The sequence below is a fragment of the Arachis ipaensis genome, chromosome B9 (assembly GCF_059453495.1).
Source record: "Arachis ipaensis isolate K30076 ecotype BB chromosome B9, ASM5945349v1, whole genome shotgun sequence".
In the NCBI taxonomy this organism is placed as follows: domain Eukaryota; kingdom Viridiplantae; phylum Streptophyta; class Magnoliopsida; order Fabales; family Fabaceae; genus Arachis; species Arachis ipaensis.
Window position 1 is genome coordinate 115,221,847 of NC_142444.1, and position 15,336 is coordinate 115,237,182.

Genomic DNA, 15,336 nt, shown 5'->3' on the forward strand with positions numbered 1-15,336 from the left:
TGACTCAAGATTACCCAATCACTCTTTCCAAGCCAAGAATGCTCAAAATCTACTCTAACATCCTTCCAAGCATTTTATCAAACACTTGGAAGGCATAAAAGGAAAGCATAATAAAAGTGCAAGAATAATAAAATCTACCAACTACAATTTGCAAGAAAAGTAAATCAACAACTCAATTCATCAATAAAAAGACATCAAACATTAAATTGCATTAAAAGTAAATGGAAATCCAACAAGGGTTCATCAACATAAAAGTAACAAAATAAAGGAAATGAACATGAGAAACTAAGAAGATTAGAGTAGTAGCAACAAGAAATTAAAAGGAAAGCTAAATCAAAACAAGAATTAAAAGTTGGATTTAAGAAAATTAAACCTAAACTACCCTAAATTCTAGAGAGAAGAGAGAGCTTCTCTCTCTAGAATTCTACCCTAAAACATGATGAAAACTAAAACTATGACTACTTGTGTTGACTCCCCTTCAATCCTTGGCTTGAATAGCATCAGAAATGAGTTGGGTTGGGCCCAAAGTGCTTCAGAAATCGCTGGGGGCGATTTCATCTTTAGTGGGCCGAGCAGCATCGGCGCGCGCGCGCAAAGTGCGTGTGTGCACCCCTATACCCGAAGCAACATATGGCAAATTTTATATCATTTCGAAGCCCCGGATGTTAGCTTTCCAACGCAACTAGAAACGCCTCATTTGGACCTCTGTAGCTCAAGTTATGGTCGATTGAGTACTAGGAGGTCGGACTTGACAGCTTTACGGTTCCTTCATTTCTTCATGAGTTCTCCCACTTTGCATGCTTTTCTCCTCACTTCTTCCATCCAATACTTGCCTTATAAACCTGAAATTACTCAACAAACACATCAAGGCATCGAATGGAATTAAAGTGGATTAAAATCATCAATTTTAGGCCCTAAAAAGCATGTTTTCACATTTAAGCACAAATCAAGGGAGAATTACAAAACCATGCTATTTCATTGAATAGATGTGAGAAAAGGTGATAAAATTCCCCAAAATAAGCACAAGTTAAACCACAAAATCGGGGTTTATCACATAATTTTCGAAAAAAACATCATATAAATGCATGAATACACATAATTTTTAAAGATAAGAAAAATATTTTTCAAAAATCTTTTTCTTATCTTTATCACATAATTTTCGAAAAAAACATCATCAATTAATGTTTTGATTCAAAAATTTCAAGCTTGTTACTTGCTTGTTAAGAAATATTCAAACTTTAAGTTCTAGAATCATATCTTGTAATTTCTTGTGAATCAAGTCATTAATTGTGATTTTAAAAATCAAATCTTTTTCAAAACTAATTTCAATCATATCTTTTCAAAAATATCTTTTTATCTTATCTTTTTCAAAAATTTGATTTTAAAATATCTTTTCTAACTTCTTATCTTCTTATCTTTTCAAAATTGATTTTCAAATTTGTTTCAACTAACTAACTAACTTTTTGTTTGTTTCTTATCTTTTTCAAAACTACCTAACTAACCCTCTCTCTCTAATTTTCGAAAATATCTCCCTCTTTTTTCAAAAATTCTTTTTAATTAACTAATTGTTTCAAAATTCAATTTTAATTTATTTTTTCTTTTAATTTTCGAAAATCACTAACCATTTTTCAAAAATAATTTTCGAAAAATCTCTTTCTCTCTCATCTCCTTCTATTTATTTATTCATCTACTAACACTTCTCTTCATCTCACATCTCTGCTCTCCTCACCCTTGTGTTTCTTTCCTTACATTACATTCTTTTCTTCTACTCACACAGGGACCTCTATACTGTGGTAAAAAGGATCCCTATTATTATTATTTTTCTGTTCCCTCTTTTTCATATGAGCAGGAGCAAGGACAAGAATATTCTTGTTGAAGCAGATCCAGAACCTGAAAGGACTCTGAAGAGGAAACTAAGAGAAGCTAAATTACAACAATCCAGCAAGAACCTTTCAGAAATTTTCGAACAAAAAGAGGAGATGGCAGTCGAAAATAATAATAATAATGCAAGGAGGATGCTTGGTGACTTTACTGCACCTAATTCTAATTTACATGGAAGAAGCATCTCCATCCCCACCATTGGAGCAAACAATTTTGAGCTGAAACCTCAATTAGTTTCTCTGATGCAGCAGAACTGCAAGTTCCATGGACTTCCATCTGAAGATCCTTTTCAGTTCTTAACTGAATTCTTGCAGATCTGTGATACTGTTAAGACTAATGGAGTAGATCCTGAAGTCTACAGGCTTATGCTTTTCCCGTTTGCTGTAAGAGATAGAGCTAGAGTGTGGTTGGACTCTCAGCCCAAAGATAGCCTGAACTCTTGGGATAAGCTGGTCACAGCTTTCTTAGCCAAGTTCTTTCCTCCTCAAAAGTTGAGCAAGCTTAGAGTGGATGTTCAAACCTTCAGACAGAAAGAAGGTGAATCCCTCTATGAAGCTTGGGAGAGATACAAGCAACTGACCAAAAAGTGTCCTTCTGACATGCTTTCAGAATGGACCATCCTGGATATATTCTATGATGGTCTGTCTGAATTAGCTAAGATGTCATTGGATACTTCTGCAGGTGGATCCATTCACCTAAAGAAAATGCCTGCAGAAACTCAAGAACTCATTGACATGGTTGCTAATAACCAGTTCATGTACACTTCTGAGAGGAATCCTGTGAGTAATGGGATGCCTTAGAAGAAGGGAGTTCTTGAAATTGATACTCTGAATGCCATATTGGCTCAGGATAAAATATTGACTCAGCAAGTCAATATGATTTCTCAGAGTCTGAATGGGATGCAAGCTGCATCCAACAGTACTCAAGAGGCATCTTCTGAAGAAGAAGCTTATGATCCTGAGAACCCTGCAATAGCAGAGGTGAATTACATGGGTGAACCCTATGGAAACACCTATAATCCCTCATGGAGAAATCACCCAAATCTCTCATGGAAGGATCAAAAGCCTCAACAAGGCTTTAATAATGGTGGAAGAAACAGGTTTAGCAATAGCAAGCCTTTTCCATCATCCACTCAGCAACAGACAGAGAATTCTGAACAAAATACTTCTAATTTAGCAAACTTAGTCTCTGATCTATCTAAGGTCACTGTGATTTTCATGAATGAAACAAGGTCCTCCATTAGAAATTTGGAAGCACAAGTGGGCCAGCTGAGTAAAAGGATCATTGAAATCCCTCCTTGTACTCTCCCATGTAATACCGAAGAAAATCCAAAAGGAGAGTGCAAGGCCATTGATATAACCATCATGGCCGATTCCAAGGAAGAAGGGGGGACGTGAATCCCAAGGAGGAAGACCTCCTGGGACGTCCAGTGATCAATAAGGAGTTTCCCTCTGAGGAACCAAAGGAATCTGAGACTCATCTAGAGACCATAGAGATTCCATTGAACCTCCTTACGCCCTTCATGAGCTCTGATGAGTATTCTTCTTCTGAAGAGAATGAGGATGTTACTGAAGAGCAAGTTTCCAAGTTCCTTGGTGCAATCATGAAGCCGAATGCCAATTTATTTGGTGGTGAGACTTGGGGAGATGAACCTCCCCTGTTCACCAATGAACTGAATGCATTGGATCAACTGAGATTGCCTCAGAAGAAACAGGATCCTGGAAAGTTTCTGATACCTTGTACCAGAGGCACCATGACCTTTGAGAAGGCTCTATGTGACCTGGGGTCAGGAATAAACCTCATGCCACTCTCTGTAATGGAGAAACTGGGAATCTTTGAGGTACAAGCTGCTAAAATCTCATTAGAGATGGCAGACAATTCCAGAAAACAGGCTTATGGACAAGTAGAGGACATATTAGTAAAGGTTGAAGACCTTTACATCCCTTCTGATTTCATAATCCTAGATACTAGGAAGGATGAGGATGAATCCATCATCCTTGGAAGACCCTTCCTAGCCACAGCAAGAGCTGTGATTGATGTTGACAGAGGTGAATTAGTCCTTCAATTGAATGAGGACTCCCTTGAGTTTAAAACTCAAGGACTTCCTTCTGTAAACATGGAAAAGAGGCACAGTAAGCCTCTCTCAAAACAGAGTCAACCAGAGCCCCCACAGTCAAACTCTAAGTTTGGTGTTGGGAGGCCACAACCAAATTCTAAGTTTGGTGTTGAACTCCCATATCCAAACTCTAAGTTTGGTGTTGGGGAGTCTCAACAATGCTTTGAACATCTGTGAGGCTCCATGAGAGCCCACTGTCAAGTTATTGACATTAAAGAAGCGCTTGTTGGGAGGCAACCCAATTTTTATTTAATTATATTTTTATTAGTTATATGTCTTTATAGGTTCATGATCATGTGGAGTCACAAAATAAATCAAAAAAATTAAAAACAGAATCAAAAGTAGCAGAAGAAAAATCACACCCTGGAGGAAAAGGGAAGGGGAAGGGAAGACAAAAGCTTCCACCTCCGAGTCATGGGAGATGGAAAGATTCATCTCCAAAGCTCATCAAGACCACTTCTATGATGTTGTGGCTAAGAAGAAGGTGATCCCCGAGGTCCCTTTCAAACTCAAGAGAAATGAGTATCTGGAGATCCGACATGAGATCCATAGAAGAGGTTGGGAAGTTCTAACAAACCCCATCCAACAAGTCGAAACTCTAATGGTTCAAGAGTTCTATGCTAATGCATGGATCACAAGGAACCATGATCAAAGTAAGAACCCAAACCCAAAGAATTATCTCACCATGGTTCGGGGGAATTACTTAGATTTTAGTTCGAAAAATGTAAGGTTGGCGTTCAACTTGCCAATGATGGAAGAGAACACACGCCCCTACACAAGGAGAGTCAACTTTGATCAAAGGTTGGACCAAGTCCTCATGGACATATGTATGGAAGGAGCTCAATGGAAGATTGACTCAAAAGGCAAATCGGTTCAACTGAGAAGACTGGACCTTAAGCCTGTAGCTAGAGGATGGTTGGAGTTCATTCAACGCTCAATCATTCCCACTAGCAACCGGTCTGAAGTTACTATAGACCGGGCCATCATGATCCATAGCATCATGATTGGAGAAGAGGTGGAGGTTCATGAGATTATACCTCAAGAACTCTACAAGGTGGCTGACAAGTCCTCCACTAAGGCAAGGTTAACTTTTCCTCACCTCATTTGCCATCTATGCAATTCGGCTGGGATTGATATAGAAGGAGACATTCTCATTGAGGAAGAGAAGCCCATCACTAAGAAAAGGATGGAGCAAATAAGAGAGCCCATTCATGGAGCTCACGAGACGCATGAAGCTCATCACCATGAGATCCCGGAGATGCCTCAAATGCATTTTCCTCCACAAAACTATTGGGAGAAAATCAACACCTCCCTAGGAGAATTAAGTTCCAACATGGGACAATTAAGGGTGGAACATCAAGAGCACTCCATCATCCTTCATGAAATTAGAGAAGATCAAAAAGCAATGAGGGAGGAGCAACAAAGACAAGGAAGAGACATAGAAGAGCTCAAGGACATCATTGGTTCCTCAAGAAGGAAACTCCACCATCACTAAGGTGGACTCATTCCTTGTTCTTACATTCTCTGTTTGTTTTCTTTATGTTAAGTGCTTATCCATGTTTGTGTCTTATTACATGATCATTAGTATTTAGTAACTTTGTCTTAAAGTTATGAATGTCCTATGAATCCATCACCTCTCTTAAATGAAAACTGTTTTAATTCAAAAGAACAAGAAGTACATGAGTTTTGAATTTATCCTTGAACTTAGTTTAATTATATTGATGTGGTGACAATGCTTCTTGTTTTCTGAATGAATGCCTGAACAGTGCATATATCTTTTGAAGTTGTTGTTTTAAAATGTTAAATATGTTGGCTCTTGAAAGAATGATGACAAGGAGACATGTTATTTGATAATCTGAAAAATCATAAAAATGATTCTTGAAGCAAGAAAAAGCAGCAAAGAACAAAGCTTGCAGAAAAAAAATATAATAAAATAGCGAAAAAAAATTAGAAAGAAAAAGAAAAAGCAAGCAGAAAAAGCCAAAGCTCTTAAAACCAAAAGGCAAGAGCAAAAAAGCCAATAGCCCTTAAAACCAAAGGGCAAGGGTAAATAAAAAGGATCCCAAGGCTTTGAGCATCAGTAGATAGGAGGGCCTAAAGGAATAAAATCCTGGCCTAAGCGGCTAAATCAAGCTGTCCCTAACCATGTGCTTGTGGCGTGAAGGTGTCAAGTGAAAACTTGAGACTGAGCGGTTAAAGTCAAGGTCCAAAGCAAAAGAAGAGTGTGCTTAAGAACCCTGGACACCTCAAATTGGGGACTTTAGCAAAGCTGAGTCACAATCTGAAAAGGTTCACCCAGTTATGTGTCTGTGGCATTTATGTATCCGGTGGTAATACTGGAAAACAAAGTACTTAGGGCCACGGCCAAGACTCATAAAGTAGATGTGTTCAAGAATCAACATACTAAACTAGGAGAATCAATAACACTATCTGAACTCTGAGTTCCTATAGATGCCAATCATTCTGAACCTCAATGGATAAAGTGAGATGCCAAGACTATTCAAGAGGCAAAAAGCTACAAGTCCCGCTCGTCTGATTGGAGCTATGTTTCATTGATAGTTTGGAATTTCTAGTATATTCTCTTCTTTTTATCCTATTTGATTTTTAGTTGCTTGGGGACACAATTTAAGTTTGGTGTTGTGATGAGCGGATAATTTATACGCTTTTTGGCATTGTTTTTAGTATGTTTTTAGTAGGATCTAGTTACTTTTAGGGATGTTTTCATTAGTTTTTATGTTAAATTCACATTTCTGGACTTTACTATGAGTTTGTGTGTTTTTCTGTGATTTCAGTATTTTCTGGCTGAAATTGAGGGACTTAAGCAAAAATCAGATTCAGAGGTTGAAGAAGGACTGCTAATGCTGTTGGATTCTGACCTCCCTGCACTCAAAATGGATTTTATGGAGCTATAGAACTCAAAATGGCGCGCTTCAAATTGCGTTGGAAAGTAGACATCCCGGGCTTTCCAGCAATATATAATAGTCCATACTTTGGTCGAGTTTAGACGATGCAAAAGGGCGTTGAATGCTAGTTCTATGCTGCAGTCTGGAGTTAAACGCCAGAAACACGTCACGAACCAGAGTTGAACGCCAGAAACACGTTACAACCTGGCGTTCAACTCCAGAAAGAGCCTCTGCACGTGTAACATTCAAGCTCAGCCCAAGCACACACCAAGTGGGCCCCGGAAGTGGATTTATGCATCAATTACTTACTTCTGTAAACCCTAGTAGCTAGTTTAGTATAAATAGGACTTTTTACTATTGTATTAGAGATCTTTGGTCTCAGTTTTAATCTATTGTTCATCTTAGGAGACTATTGATCACGTTTAGGGGGCTGGCCTCTCGGCCATGCCTGGACCTTCATCACTTATGTATTTTCAATGGTAGAGTTTCTACACTCCATAGATTAAGGTGTGGAGCTCTGCTGTTCCTCATGAATTAATGCAAAGTACTACTATTTTTCTATTCAATTCAACTTATTCCGCTTCTAAGATATTCATTCGCACTTCAACATGAATGTGATGAACGTGACAATCATCATCATTCCCCCACGAACGCGTGCCTGACAACCACTTCCGTTCCACCTTAGATTGGATGATTATCTCTTGGATCTCTTAATCAGAATCTTCGTGGTATAAGCTAGATTGATGGCGGCATTCATGAGAATCCGGAAAGTCTAAACCTTGTCTGTGGTATTCCGAGTAGGATTCAGGGATTGAATGACTGTGACGAACTTCAAACTCGCGAGTGCTGGGCGTAGTGATAGACGCAAAAGGAGGGTGATTCCTATTCCAGTATGATCGAGAACCTCAGATGATTAGTCATGCAGTAACAGAGCATTTGGACCATTTTCACAAGAGGATAGGATGCAGCCATTGACCACGGTGATGCCTCCAGATGATTAGCCATGCAGTGACAGCGCATCGGACCATTTTCACAGAGAGGATGAAAAGTAGCCATTGACAATGGTGATGTTCTTACATAAAGCCAGCCATGGAAAGGAGTAGGATTGATTGGATGAAGACAGCAGGAAAGTAGAAGTTCAGAGGGACGAAAGCATCTCTATTCCTTTATCTGAAATTCTCACCAATGATATACATAAGTATTTCTATCTTTATTTTCTGTCTATTTATTATTTATTTTCGAAAACTTCAAAATCAATTATTATCCGCCTGACTGAGATTTACAAGATGACCATAGCTTGCTTCATACCAACAATCTCCGTGGGATCGACCCTTACTCACGTAAGGTTTTATTACTTGGACGACCCAGTGCACTTGCTGGTTAGTTGTATCGAAGTTGTGAATGAAAAACGATTTATTAAGACGTGCGTACAGAGTTTTTGGCGCCGTTGCCTGAGATCACAATTTCGTGCACCATCCTTCTTTCTGTGAATTTTATCTATTCTCCTAAGTTGTACTCTGTTTTATCTTTTTCAGGATGCCTCGCAAAGGAAAGGAGAAAGCCAATCCTTTGGCTCATCCTCCTCTTGCGCCGCTGAGTACCCAACCAGATACATTCATCAATCAGGAAGCCCAAGAACAGTACAAAAAAACTAGAAAAGCGAGCCTTCCACTATGAGAGGAAGTTGAACTTACCGGAGAAATATTGAAGAGAGAACTTTTGCGTGGTCTAGAAATTCGCAGATAAATTCTCGTTGCAGGTATAGCTTCTAAACCAACAAAAGTCCTTTCTTACAAATGTTTTGGTTGTCACAAGTAACAAACCCCTTTTAAAATTGATAACCAAAGTATTTAAACCTCGGGTCGTCTTCTCAAGGAACTGCAGGGAGGTGTTCTTATTACTGGTTATGAGTTTTGTAAATTGGGGGTTTTGAAAGTAAGGAACGAATAATTTAAATGACAAGTAAAATAAATAAATAACTGTAAAATAAACTCTTGGCAAGGTATGAGAATTTGGAAGTCCTATCCTAGTTATCCTTATCAATGGTGATGAGAATTGAGTCTTAATCCCACTTAGTTAGCCTTTACTAAAGCAAAGGAAAGTCAAGTGGACCAATTAGTTTGATCCTCAGGTCCTAGTCAATTCCTAAGAAAGGACTAGAGTTATTGGAGTTTAATTCAATTGGAAAAAATAACAATTATCAGTCACGATGAGTTTGACAACTCAAGAGTTACCAATTAATCAACTAAATCCAAAAAGAAGAAAATATAAATTATTAATAGAAATAAATGAAAGCAATCATAATTCTGAAATACCTCAAATTATATTAAATAGAAAACCAAATCTAAACATGAATGGTTCGTAAGCCAATTTGGCAACAAAAGTAATTAAAGGAAAGCATTAAAGTATCTGAAAATAAGAGAGAAATATAAAGTAAAGAAATGTTGAACCTGATAAGGAGTTGGAATACTAAATTGAAATAATAAGAAATCCTAATCCTAAAACCTAAGAGAGAGGAGGGAACCTCTCTCTCTAAAAACTACATCTAAACTATAAAAAGTGAATAATTTTAGAGCTCTCCCTCAATGGATGCATTCCCCCACTTTATAACCTCTAATCTGTGCCTTCTGGACTTGGATCTGGGCCAAAAAGGGATTCAGAAATCGCTGGGAGCATTTTCTGTAATTTCTGGTGCGTGGCGTCTGTCACGCATCCACGTGGGTCACGCGGTCGCGTCATCTGGAGTTTTCCTTGTCACGCGTTCGCTTCGGTCATGCGTACGCGTCATCTGTGTTCTGCTCATGGCACGCGTCCGCGTCAATCACGCATTCACATCGCTATCTTTTCACGCTAAGCATGCGGCCGCGTCGTCCATGCGTTCGAGTCGCTGCCAGTTTCTTCAAAAACTCCATTTTGTGCTTTCCTTCCATTTTTGTATGTTTCTTTTCCATCCTTTAAGTCATTCATGCCTTAGAAGATCTGAAACTTCTCAACACACAAATCACTGCATCGAATGGTAATAAAGGGTGATTAAAATAAATAATTTCAAAGCATAGGAAGCATGTATTTCACATATATCACATAATAAGGAAGGAAAAGTAAAACCATGCAATTTACATGAATAAGTAGGTGAAGGATTGAATAAATCTCTTGAATTGAGCACAATATATATCATAAAATATGGGTTTATCAACCTCCCCACACTTAAACAATAGCATGTCCTCATGCTAATCCAAGATAAAGAATAAGGTAAGGTTAAAGTGGTGGAATCTCATGCAATGCTATCTATTCTAAATGTAACTACCTAAATGCATCATGCAATTCTAATTGTTATTCACTTGTATATGAAACTTACATATAGTTAAATTAATTCACATTCTCAAGGAATCATATATGCATAGCCAAACCCTAGATAATGTTAAAGCACTTTTACAATTGAGATGGGTAAAAATATTTTTCAAACTTGCAAGACAATTAACAATTAAAACAGAGATATATGGTGATGAGCTATTGAACCCTCACTGGATTTTGTGTTTACTCTCTAGTCACTCAGTGTTTATTGGGTTAATCACTCTATTCTTCTTTTTATCCTTACTTCCTATAACTTTGTTCTTCATCTAACCAATCAACAATTATAGAATACAGACATACAAAAATTATGAGGTCTTTTTCAAGGTTGTAATGGGGCCAAGGTAAAGGTAAGGGTGTATGTATAAGGCTAAGTGAGCTAATAAGTGAATCTTTGACTAGTCTAAGATCTCACCTAACATACATATTTTGTAATTCAAAGTTTCTTAACCTATTTGCCCAACTTTTCTCACTTTGTATTGCAAGCTCATGCATTAACTTAAATTTTATCCCATGTGCATTGATTCTTTGTATTTTGCAATTGGGAAATTTTTTTTATCCCCTTAATTAAATACCGAAAATAAAATATATATATATATATATATATATATATATATATATATTTTTTAATGCACATGATAATTCAATTGTTTTTATTTCACATGAGCATGCTTCCCAAATTTTTTTATTTTGAAACATCTTTATTCTTTTTAACTTTCTACCTTTGTTTCTATCATCCATGTTCCCATAAAGTTCCCCACACTTAAACGATACACAATTTCTCTCTTAAGCTAACCAACGATTCAACTTGGGATTTTATCTTGTTTTTCTGCTTAAGGCTAGTAATGTGGTTTATAGAACAAGATGGGTTTAAAAGCTCAAGGGGGCTAACAAGGGTGATGTAAAAGGTAGGCTAATTTGGGATAAGTGAGCAAATTTTTCAAGCAATGGCCTCAATCATCTCTTAGTATGTATCTATATTCTATATTGAACATATAGATTAAAACAAAGCAAAGAACATCGGAATAAAAAGAAGGGCAAAACACACAGGAATAAAAATTATGGTTTGAATGTAACCATACAATTAAGCTCAAAACTCACAGGCTGTATGTTCTCTAGCTCAAAAATCAGATATCAGTTATATATGTCATGCAAGTAGAAATTAAGAGTTCCCATTATTCTCAATGTAAAATTTTTTTTTGGGTGGCTTTAAAGTTTTAGTGTTCCTCCTTGATGAAATGTTGTTAACTAACTAACATGTTATGTTCTATATACAAGGTGTGTGGATTGTTTTTGATTATGTTAAAGTCTCTAGTTTACTTCTTTTTTATTTTCAATTTAAACCAAACTATCATATGCTAAAAGGGTAAACTATACTAATTAATCCACATATTCTATAACTAATAAGTTTAGAATTGCAAACTAAACTAAATGGCTAAAATATGAACTAAAGTACAAAATGCAGAAAATAGAGTAAAAACACATGAAAAGAATAATGTATAAGTACTGAAAGATAAAAATAAAAATAAAGATAAAAATACAGAAAAATAACCAAAATAAAATAAATGAGTCTGTAATGGTTCACCAAAAAAATACGCCAGAGATGGCGACCTCCCCACACTTAAAATAAAGCATCGTCATCGATGCTCACTCAAGCTGGGTGTGAAGGAATGTCATCACTGGAAGGATGGGCTGCTGAAGTCTCTGTGGTGGCCTGAGGATCTCCAGACTGGATGAGCGTAGGAGGATCTGTCTATTGTAGAAGAGGCTCTGACTGGATAGAAATCTCTAGATCTGTGGCCTGAATCTGGTGTGGCACCTCCTGCTGTGGTGCAGCCTACTCCGGTCCTGCCTGTGTAGCCTGGGTAGGTGTCTCCTCCTCGTGATCGTCCTCCTCCACCTCAGATGTATCAGAAGGGGTGTCAGGCTCGGAGGGGATGTCGCCGCCAGATCGGATCATCAATTTGACGTGCTCATAGCGTTGCTTATTGCGACGCTCCATACGATCCAAGCGGGCGAAGAGTCGATGCACCAAATGGTAGATAGGCTCAGGAGCAGCTGGAGGTGCAGTGGGTGGGGCTGGTGCAGCAGTGGAAGAAGAGGGGGCAGCTGAAGGTGTGGCTGTATCATCAGAAGAAGTAAAGAATGGAGGTCTGTAGCCTAAAGCCAGAAAGTTCCTGCTGTGAGGAATGATCTTCTTGCAGTCCGCAACAGGTGGCTTCTCATCAGCATCCTCCCAAGGCACGTCAGCTCGACGGCCTAGCTGGGTGACCATATAGTGCCGGATGAAATGAGGCAGATACAGGTCCTTACCCTCCAGCACACACCATAGAAGGATGATCATAGTGGCAGGCAGCTCTGTCTCATGAGCGCTCGGCATAATAAAGTTACTCAGGATCTGGTGCCAGAGCCGAGCCTCATCATTCAAGTATATTCACTTGATTCCTTTAGGCATGGTGGTGTTCTTACCCATGACCCATGGGACAGTAGGGTCAAGGGCTATCCTCTCCTTGACAGCATCCCAGTCAAATCGCATAAAGCGCATGTCCTCTTCAGCCTTTTGGTAACCGTCCGGCTGATCGGACTTAGGCTGAAGGCGCAGAATATCCTCAATGGCTTCCTCAGTTACCAATATCTATTTCCCTCTGAGGTGCACTGCATCCAGGGAAGTCTTGAAATAGTTGCAGTAAAACTCTCTTACCCAAGAAGCATTGACCTCAGTCAAATTTCTCTCCAAGAAGAACCAGCCTCTTTGTTTGATCTGATCGGAGGTGTACTGCTGTAGTTCTTCTCGAATTTTCAAAGTCCTCTCCAGGTACAGATTTCTAGAGGTGGCAAACATGGGATACTTCAACTCACAGTATCGGTTTGCAAACTTAATGGGATCATTGGCAGGGAGGAGCTGGTCAGCCTTCTCCTGTGGGGTAAAGTGCTTTTTCCGCTAGGAGTCATCATGCATGATGTCCAGGATGGACATAGAGGATTCACCTCTTTTCTGCTTGCCAGTTGTTGCCTTTCCTTTTCCCTTTCATTGAGGGTCAGACATCCTGAAAAACAAAAATCTAGGATATAATAAAAGCAGGAAAATAAGTAGGCAAATAACAAGATAAGCACATAGTGGCAAAGGAGTAGTAGAATAATGAAATGAGTTGAATAATTGTGCATTTTGGAGTGTTTTGGAGTTAAAAAGTTGAGATGAGAAATTACAATCCAAAATATGTTATAAGTAAAATACCTGTTACTTAGGAAAAATAATAATCATCCCATGAAGTAAAAAGTTGAAGGAGTTAGTTAAAAAGCAAAGAGGTAAGTTTAGCAAGTTAAAAGTGGTTAAATTTGAAAAAGAGGTTAGAAATCGGAAATCAGTGAGTTAGTAAAAAGAAACTTGAAGTAAGTGGCATTGAGAATCGGTTTCTAAGTAACAAGAATTTCACAATTTTTTAAAAAAAAGTCAACTCATATTCAAGCAAGGAAATCAGGTTGTTGATGATTCATATAGATATAGAAAAAAGTAAAACTGAATCATCAAAAGTGCAATTTATTAACCAGGAAACGAAAGGAATGAGAATGCTGGCCCGTGCATTCATGAAGTGATTTAGAAAAGCTAAGGAATGCCAAATTCAAATTGCCAAAACCAAAACAAGAATGAAAATCAAAACAATTTATAGAAAATTGGGCAGCATTCCGGCTAAAATTGGATGTTCTCGGGTAATAAACAGTAAGCAGAATAGTTCATATAAATTAAAATAAAGCTGCAAATAGACATAAATAATATGATCATGAAAGAGCAGTCTCAATAGCAGCATGAGCAGTAAGAAAATCATATGAACAATACTAACATCACAGGCAGAACAGAATTGCAGAATATGTAAAACAAACAGCAAGTACAGCGCAATTATCAGGCCTAAATCCACTAACCACATCCTAGCTACCTAACCACCTAGAATCCACTACAAACATGCATCTCTAACTAGCCTAAATTCAAACATAAACTGAAAAAAATGCAACTAACTACGAATGAAGGAAAAATGGCGTTCGGCGGAACCTGGTAGGCGTATGAATGAAAGTAGGGAACAGAGAGATGGCGGGGGTGTGGTGGTAGTAGCGGGAACGCGGTGGTGAACCGTGGTGGCGGCAGGGATGGTTTGGTGGTGCTGGGTTAGGGTTGGGGTACAGGGAGGGGAAGGGGGGTTCGAGGGTTGTGCGGTAGGGTAAGATGGTGGGAGGTGCGACGGTGCTATCGCGGTGGCGGTGGCTGGCCGCGGGGGTGAGGGGCAGTGGCGGAGTGGGGGAAAGAAAAGGGAGGAGAAGGGGGAGGGGAGAAGGAGGGGGGTGTGGGTGGTGTCGCGGTCGTGGCCGGGTGGTTGAGGGTGTTGTGGCGGTCGGAGGTGATCGGCTGGGAGTGGTGGTGGTTGGGGGGTGGATTGCAGAGAAGAAAGGAAGAAGAAGGAGACTGGGGGGCGCGACGGGTAGGGTTTCGCGTCACTGGGGATTAGTGAATTTGAATCCACGCGAACGAGTGGGGCACGCGGTCGCGTGGCTAGGGTGGAGTGGGGTTGACGCGATCGCTTGGAATGGGTATAAGGATGAATGACGCGGTCGCGTGAGGCACGCGATTGCATCGCTGGAAATTGTGCTAAACGCACGATTCCAGCGTCGTTTCAGCGCAACTCTCTGTCTCCATTGGGGTGCCACAATATCCTCGCGACGCGAACGCGTCGCTCACGCTTTTGCGTGGGATGGATGTTTCGTAGGTGACGCGGTCACGTCAGGGACGCGAACGCGTGGGCTGTTTTGTGCTAAATGCACACCAGCCGAACGATTCCAGCCCAGATTTCTGGGCGTTTGATTTTTACGCCGATTTCCAGATCACACGTTCGTGTGATTGACGCAGACGCGTGGGGGGTAGTTTCATAACTGATGCGAGCGCGTGAGCAATGCGGTCGCGTCGCACACGCTACCTTTTTTTATGCAATTATGCAATTTTGCAATTATGCAGATATGCAGTATACAATGTTAATGAATAATATTCAGGTTCAATCAAAAATAATATAATATAAAAATAAACAACATGAAATAAGACTGAAA

The 15,336-nt window shown here is 39.2% G+C and overlaps 1 non-coding gene across 1 annotated transcript; it reads right to left on the reverse strand.

The window, feature by feature from the left end:
• Nucleotides 1-2,378: 2,378 nt before the first annotated feature.
• On the reverse strand, nt 2,379-2,486 carry LOC148546001 (small nucleolar RNA R71). The gene has a single exon (XR_015900648.1). It is a non-coding gene; the product is annotated as a small nucleolar RNA R71 (small nucleolar RNA).
• Nucleotides 2,487-15,336: the final 12,850 nt, after the last annotated feature.